This window comes from Eutrema salsugineum, unplaced genomic scaffold, assembly GCF_000478725.1.
Source record: "Eutrema salsugineum unplaced genomic scaffold, Eutsalg1_0 scaffold_21, whole genome shotgun sequence".
Lineage (NCBI taxonomy): Eukaryota > Viridiplantae > Streptophyta > Magnoliopsida > Brassicales > Brassicaceae > Eutrema > Eutrema salsugineum.
In genome coordinates, this window is record NW_006256821.1 from 659,072 (window position 1) to 666,991 (window position 7,920).

Below are 7,920 nucleotides of genomic sequence, written 5' to 3' on the forward strand. Positions count from 1 at the left end.
TTCAGCAAAGACGCCAGGTGCACCACCAACCCCACCCTTTCCAACCACAGCAAAGAAGATATGAGCAACCCCAAGTCTATGTTGGAGAGAATGACAGGGCCAATGCTCATCAGTATGGAGCTGGTATTCAGGCACCACCTGTGCAAAACAACAACTTTGAAGTGAAAGCATCATTGCTGAATATGGTCCAGAACTCAAAGTTCCATGGGTTAGCAATGGAAGATCCCTTGGAACACTTGGACCAGTTTGATAAGGTGTGTGATCTGACCAAGATTAATGGAGTTTCAGAAGACAGCTTTAAGCTAAGACTATTCCCATTCAGTCTTGGTGATAAAGCTCATCAATGGGAGAAGAATCTTCCAAGAGGCTCCATTCAAACCTGGGAGCAATGCAAGCAAGCCTTCTTATCTAAGTTCTTCTCAACCTCAAGAACTGCAAAACTGAGGAACCAAATCTCTAGCTTCACTCAGCACAGCAATGAAAGTTTTGGTGAAGCATATTAGAGATTCAGGAGCTACACCAACCAATGCCCACACCATGGGTTTAGTGAGGCCTCTCTTCTCAGCACACTTTATAGGGGAGCTCTTCCCAAGATTAGAAACCAGCTGGATACTGCTTCCAATGGGAACTTTCTGGGAAAAGAAATTCATGCGGCTTTAGAGCTAGTGGAGAACTTAGCATTGAGCAATGATACCTATGGTGAAGACTATGACAGGTCAAATAGGAATGAAGACTCAAGCTCAGAACAGAGGCTCACCAGAGAAGTAAAGGAGTTGAGAAGTGAATTAGACAAGTTGAAGCTGGTAACTCACAAGCCAATGCATTTTGTTGGAGAGTATGAGGAACCATCTCAAATCTTTGAGAACATCAGTGAAGAAGGTCTAACCCAAGAGGAACTAAACTACATTGGGAATCAGAGGTTCCAGAGATATCAATATGGTAATGCCAATCCAAACCTCTCTTACAGGAACACCAATGTAGCTAACCCACAAGACCAGGTGTATCCCAATCCTCAAGCTCCACAGAACTTTGTTCCCCAGAACAACTTTCAAGGATCTTTTAACCAAAGAATCAATTTGGTCAGAATCAAGGGTTTGGTCAGCAACAGCAACCATTTCATGGTCCTAGTTTCGATACACAGCATCAAAAGGCACCACCTGGGTTTGGTCCTCCACAGTTCCAACAGCAAGCACCGGTTCAACATCAGTTTCAGCCACCAACTGTTCAACAAAGTCCTGTTATCAATGTTCTTCTCCAACAGCTATTACTAGGACAACAAAAGATGGTATCTGACATGGAAACACTGGGCGCTGAACTAAAGTCTATTAAAAAGAACAAGGGCATCTGCACTTCTGAACCACAAGTCTCTCTTCCTGGTAAATCTCTTCAAAACCCAAAGGATTATTGCAATGCCATCTACTCCAATGATGACCACTCAGCTGTTGTGCAAGTAATAGAAGACCTTCTCTATGGTCAAGTCTCTAGTGAACCTGTACAAACTCATGTGGATGAGAATGCCATTATAGAGGATTTCATGGGCTTCATACATGAACTCAATGAGGACATTGAGAGCAAAAGTGTGGGGGCAGCCGTTTCAGTTCTTTCTGTTCAGCAAAGGAATGATTCAGTTTCTATTGAAACAAAGGAGCATCCAACTGGTCAAGCAAAGCTAACAGATTGTGCCTCCACCTCTGAATCAACTGAGATGAAGCCCACCTCCCTACCAAAGCTAGGCAACCCAGGGAAGTTCACCATCTCTTGCACTCTTGGAAACTTTAGAGTTGAGAATGCTTTGTGTGATTCAGGCTCAAGTGTGAGTATAATGTCTAAAGATATGATGGAGAAGCTAAAGGTCAAGTCTATAACGTCCTACCCCTCTTCTATCACCTTTGGTGATTCCTACTCCAAGAAACCATATGGATTTTTAGAAGACTATCCACTTCAGGTTGGTGAATGCATAATTCCCACTGATTTTGTGATCATGAAGATGAAGAAAACCAAAGAGCTCCCCCTATTGCTTGGAACTGCATTTCTCAACACCACTGGTGCAATGATTGACTTTGATACTAAAAGAGTGGTGCTTACAAAGGTGGATAAGGATGCCTTTTACCCTGTTCAACCACCTTTAGCTGAATTTTGTGGATCAGTTGTTCAAGAGATAAAACCCCCTAAGGTACTTGAGATGAAGTATGTAGGAAGTGCTGAGATTTTAGGTGGATCCAAATCTCTCTCAGCTGTGGAGATGGAAAAAGAACCTCACACCAACCCTGTTTACAAGGATGGGACTGAACAGCCATTGATCAGAGAAGAAGACATCTTGCTCTCATGGTCTCCTACACTTAGTGATCTAAGGATGATCAACACCAAAAGTGATGCCTCAGCACCAGAAGACAAAAGTGTTAAACCTGATCTTTCTTCTCAAGACTTTGATCTCACTCCTTGGGTTGATGATGATGGTTCTCTGAAGTATAAGCTGGATAAAGTGTTAAACCTGATCTTTCTTCTCAAGACTTTGATCTCACTCCTTGGGTTGATGATGATGGTTCTCTGAAGTATAAGCTGGATTGCAATGGGAAGCCAGGTCTGTTTGCTGAAGTGAGGGCATGTCTCACAAGGGCCATCTTTGATAAAGACCCAGATGGTATTCAAGAGCTGGTGGACAAAGGTCTCAAGGTGGGATCTAAAGGACAAGGGTCTAATGGTTCCCAAAGGCAGCAAACCAACTCAGCTTCCATGCTCAGGACCATTGAAGTGCTGAAGAGCATCAGTGCTCAACCTCACCCCAGCTAAAAACAGGTTTTCCAAAGTCAAACTTAGAGACTTTAAACAAAGTGCTCTTGGGAGACACCCCAAGCTTATCCTTTGTAAATATGCTTTTGATCTTTTGATTCCTTTCTTTTTATGTTTTAGGATGTTTAAATGGGTTTGTTTAAGTGTCTACAGGTTATAGGTTTGAGTCTAAACCCCTGGAAAGTGAATGCAAGATGAAAAGAGGTGAAGGAATGGAGGCAAGCTTGACTCGGCCTTTGACATGGGTACAGGCCACGGTCAGAAACAAGGCGTGGCAAGCATCTTTGTGTTGCCACGGCGAGATAATCACGGTCTCAAGACCAGGCCGTGGCAAAAAGATGAGAGATGTCCAAGGCTCGGGGTTTGCCACGATGAGTTGCCACGGGAAGAAGATGTAGCCGCGACAAAGGAATGAAAGATGTCCAAGGCTCGGGATTTGCCACGAGGTACAAGACACGGAGTCAGATCCTGGCCGTGGCAAAGCAAATGGTGCACAACTCTGGTTCGGCCTTTGCCACGGTGGTAATGACACGAGATGGAAGGTGACCGTGGCAAAAGAAAAGAGGGCTAAGTTTTAATTCGGTTTTTGTCACGGCCACGAGACGCGGATAAAGATCAGACCGTGGCAACACAAAGTTTAACAAAGGCATGGATTCGAGGTTTGCCGCGGCTACAAGACACGGGAAAGACCAAAGCCGTGGCAAAGAAAGAAGAGAGAATGCAACGTTCGGAGAATGCCACGGTCTACAAGACACGAGCTAAAGGTTTGACCGTGGCAAAGATTTGGAGGGTTTGATCGAGAAATGTGCACTGCCACGAGGAGTTTGACACGGGAAACAACCAGACCGTGGCAATATAAAGGGAAGGAGACATAGCTCGGGTTCAAACCTCAGCAATTGAGGTAAACACTCAAAACCTTGTAAATAGCATGTAGATCTTTCTTTTTCTTTTGCATTTTACCTGTTTACTTTGTTTTAAACTCCTTTCTCATGCTTTTATAACACAGGGGACTGTGTTATTTAAGTGTGGGGGAGGAGTTTCATCCTTTACTAATCATGTTTTCTCTTTTCTTATTTTACACTTTGAGTCTTGAGTCACATTTTAGTTGCATATTCATGTAGTCTCATCTAAGTGCATATAAAAACCAAAAAAAAAAAATGACCATGTAGTTGCATTCTCAGTTATTAGGATTGAGTCTAGATTGCATTTGCATATAGGTTGCATCTTGCAAGGAGTAATGATAGGTTTTCTAGAGAGTACATCACTTTGAGAACTTGAATTGAATATGCTTGTGAATCTTTTTCTGTGCTTGCAAAGTCTGAAATGATTTGAATCTGAGAAGCAAGTTTGAATTGAACTCAACTCTAATTAAGTGGGAACCTTGAACTTGACTTGAAAATATCTTGTGATGCATTGTTTGAAAAAGCTTGTGGATACCAATATACATACTTGAGCTAGAACCATTGTTTTTACCACTCTTTTCCTTAGCTCAAGTAGCTGAATCCACATCATGGATCAGTTCCCATACCTTGAACCCATCCCTCTTTCAAGCCAATGTTTGTGTGTGAATTGAAAGGCCACCTTGGATCAAACTTAGCAGAAAGTGTTAGGTTTAGAGCGACAAGGGCAGGTCTCATTGAGTGCTGTGTTCCAACATCAAGGAACTGAAAGTTTTGGCAAGGAATAAGTGTAGGGGAAAAGACTTTTTGGTGAGTGGAAAAAGGTGAGATGAGTAGGAAAGAGAGAGTGAAAATAGCTAGGGGAATGAAAGAAAAAGAAATCAGTCTTGGTGTTTTGAGAAAGTGAGCTCTGGTTTGTTGAAGAGAAAGAGTCTAGCCTCTAAGTAAAAAAGGAAGAAAAGAAGCCAAAAGGCTCAAATGTTTTGTTAAGAAAGAAAGAAGAGGCTAGAAGTTGTAAAAGAAAAAGAGCTGTGTAAAGTTTGAGTTCCAAGACTTGAGAGGAAAAGTGAAAAGTAAATCCCCTAGTGAGAGGAAAATGAGAGTGAAAAGTGAGGATTTTTGAGCAAGTGAGGAAGCTTTGAGTAGAGGGTGGGGTGTGATGAGTCTTTGCCCTTGTATGCATAGGTTGCTTTTTACCTTTAGCATTCTGCCAAAGTTTGATCATTCATAGAGAGATCCCTTTGCTGCATTAAACCCACTTGAGCACTGATTGAGATCATTTTAATCTCATAGCCTCTCCCTAGCCAAACCAGCTTGTTTAAACCTTGCATCATGAGATCCACCTGATAAAAGCTTAATGAATGTGAAAGGGTTGAGAGAGAGAAGAACTTGTGGAGATTCCTTGCTGAGTTGACATATATCTGAGTATGACTTTGCATTGCATAATTGAGCATGAACTTGAATTCTCATTGTGATCACTTCTCTCAAAAAAGAAAATGTGAACTCCCATTGCATACAACCTCTTTCTCTCATTTGCTCTTTTTGCTTGAGGACAAGCAAAAGACAAGTGTGGGGGAGTTGATATGTTCATAATTTGCATCATTTAGGTTGCATAAATCATTCCAAATCATGTTTTATTTCATGCATTTTAGGTCCTTAGGGTTTGTTTTAGAACTTAGGAGATGCATTAGGTCCCAATGAGTCTTTGCATGTTTTGAGTGTCTATCAGGTGAATATGGAGCTGAAAAGATGAATCCAGGAGGTGGAATGGTGAGCAAAGCTTGAAAAAGTGGAAAAATCGGGTCTTGGGAGGTTATCGGCCATTCTCGCTGGCCAGGAAGGTTTTACCGGCCTTTTTCATGTACCGCGGGAAGCTTTACCGGCCATTTTCATGTACCGCGAATGAAGTGTATCGGCCAAAATCTCCGGGTGTGAACGTGTCTCAGAAATCGCCTGTCCGGGGAGCCTTCCGGTCCGATTCGGATGGCGGGTGCTTCATAGAAGTTGGAGAAGACTTGATCACGGTTTCATAGCAATTGGAATCGTGGGATTCGGACGCGTGAGCAGAGAGTTAAGCTCGTCGGAAGGAACCCCTGTCTCGCAGCTGTTCCGGACCGAGCAGATCAGTTCTGAAAGATGCGCAGGACGGTGCACTTCCAGGCCGATTCAGTTTCCGGGGCCTTCATGAGAATCAGAGACATTTAAGTCCTCTTTCCAGAACATCCGAGATCAGTCAATTCGGAGCTTTGAGCAGAAAGATACGGTCTCCGGAATGGACACATGTCTAGACGCCTCTCTCTGGTCGTGTAAATGCACTGCAAAGATGTGCCCTCCAGGAAGCCTTAAACTTCCCAAGCATCGAAACGTCCTTCACCAAAGTTGTAGATAACTGAGTCCTCTGTCCCCGGCAACGGCGCCAATTGATAGACAAGACTTTTTAGGGTCTCAGGGCTATCAATCCCCTTGTCAATGTAGCACAAAGAGGTTTATCAATCCAGATGTGGTGTTAGACACTAAGCTATATGATCAAGTTCTTAATTCAAGCAAACAAGAGTGGGTTTTGATTAATCTAGAGACAACTATGAACATAAACAGGATTAAAGACTAATGACAATGACAAATGATATGAATATGATATGATGGAGGCATGAGGTTCTAGATGTGTAGGTTAGGGTGCTAAAGTGTTAGATTAGGAGTGCTTAGGGCTAGATTCATTGATTCATTTCTCTAAACAACTGTTCTCTATGCTAGATCCTTGATAATCACTTGAGATCTAGATTCTGGGAATTTCATGCACCAAAAGTGTTTGATGAAATTCCTGAAAGAGTCGTGTTAGAGGTTTAAGCAATTTTTCATCATGGGAATGATTTGTTAAATGCTTGAATGATCATTGAGAACTGTTTATTAATGCATATTGATTCATATTTCACAAATGGGAATTTGGTTTGAAAATGGATTAGTATAGGGGTTAATACCTTCATGAGAGGATTAACCTAGATTAGAGTTCTTAATCATTTGAATCATGTCTCATCATTGTCATTAGCATTTCTAGTTTAACACCAAAGCACCCTAACCAACTATCATGTCTAGAATCTCATGCCTCCATCATATCATATTCATATCATTTGTCATTGTCATTAGTCTTTAATCCTGTTTATGTTCATAGTTGTCTCTAGATTAATCAACCCACTCTTGTTTGCTTGAATTAAGAACTTGATCATATAGCTTAGTGTCTAACACCACATCTGGATTGATAAACCTCTTTGTGCTACATTGACAAGGGGATTGATAGCCCTGAGACCCTAAAAAGTCTTGTCTATCATAGCTGAAGGCCGAGCCATGTAGCAGCATGAGAGAAGAGACAAGGCGTGCAAAGGAGATTCTTTGTGCGACCTGGGCATGCGAGACAGTCAGCACCAGGTACCAGGTCGCACAAGAACTCGCGTTTTAAGCCGAGACGGTCTTGCAGGTCATCAAGAGGTCACGCCAGGTCGCAGGACAGCCGTGGAAGCCAGAGCATTCAAGAGGATTTTTACTGCGGCTTGGGCGTGCGGGACAGCACGAAGAATGGACCAAGTCGCACACAAGTTCACGCTTAACACCGAGATGGGCGTGCGGCTCGGCCACGGAAGTTCCAGGTCGCACAAGGAGAGAAATGAGTCTGGTCAACGAGAAAATGACAGGTCAAAGCCTTGACTGGTCAAAATAGATCTATTGACCACCAGTCCAAAGGCTAAACCTTGTCCCACTCTCTCTCTTCCTCACCAAAACCACGAGTTTGCTCTCTTTTCCTCATTTCTCTCCATTGTTTTCATCATAACTCTCTCATTTCTCCACCAAATTCGTTGATTCAAAGTGCTCTGAGCTCGTTTTTGAGTTGTTAACATCATCCTGATTGCATTTCGAACTCATTTGCATCATAATCCCAAGGTATTCACTCTGTTAAAATTCATCTTTTTCCATGTTCTTCAATGGTGATTTTTGAACTTCAAGGTGTGGAATCGATTTTGATAGGTTATTTTAGACCTTGGGATTATTTTTATAAATTCTAGGGTGCTAGATAGTCATGGAAAACAGAGCACTTTGTTTGTGATTCATTGTTCTTGAGTTTTGAAAATTGTTGCAAGTTAATTCATGAAAAATTGATTTTTCTTTGAAAAGAAATGAACTTGTTTCTTGCTGAGTCCTTTCTTTGCACCCTTGTTTTTTCATTGCTATGAACTTATTGGAC

General features: G+C 42.2%; 1 non-coding gene across 1 annotated transcript; it reads right to left on the reverse strand.

The window, feature by feature from the left end:
- Positions 1-437: 437 nt before the first annotated feature.
- LOC112086293 lies at positions 438-544 on the reverse strand. The gene has a single exon (XR_002899415.1). It is a non-coding gene; the product is annotated as a small nucleolar RNA R71 (small nucleolar RNA).
- Between the last annotated feature and the right edge of the window lie 7,376 nt (positions 545-7,920).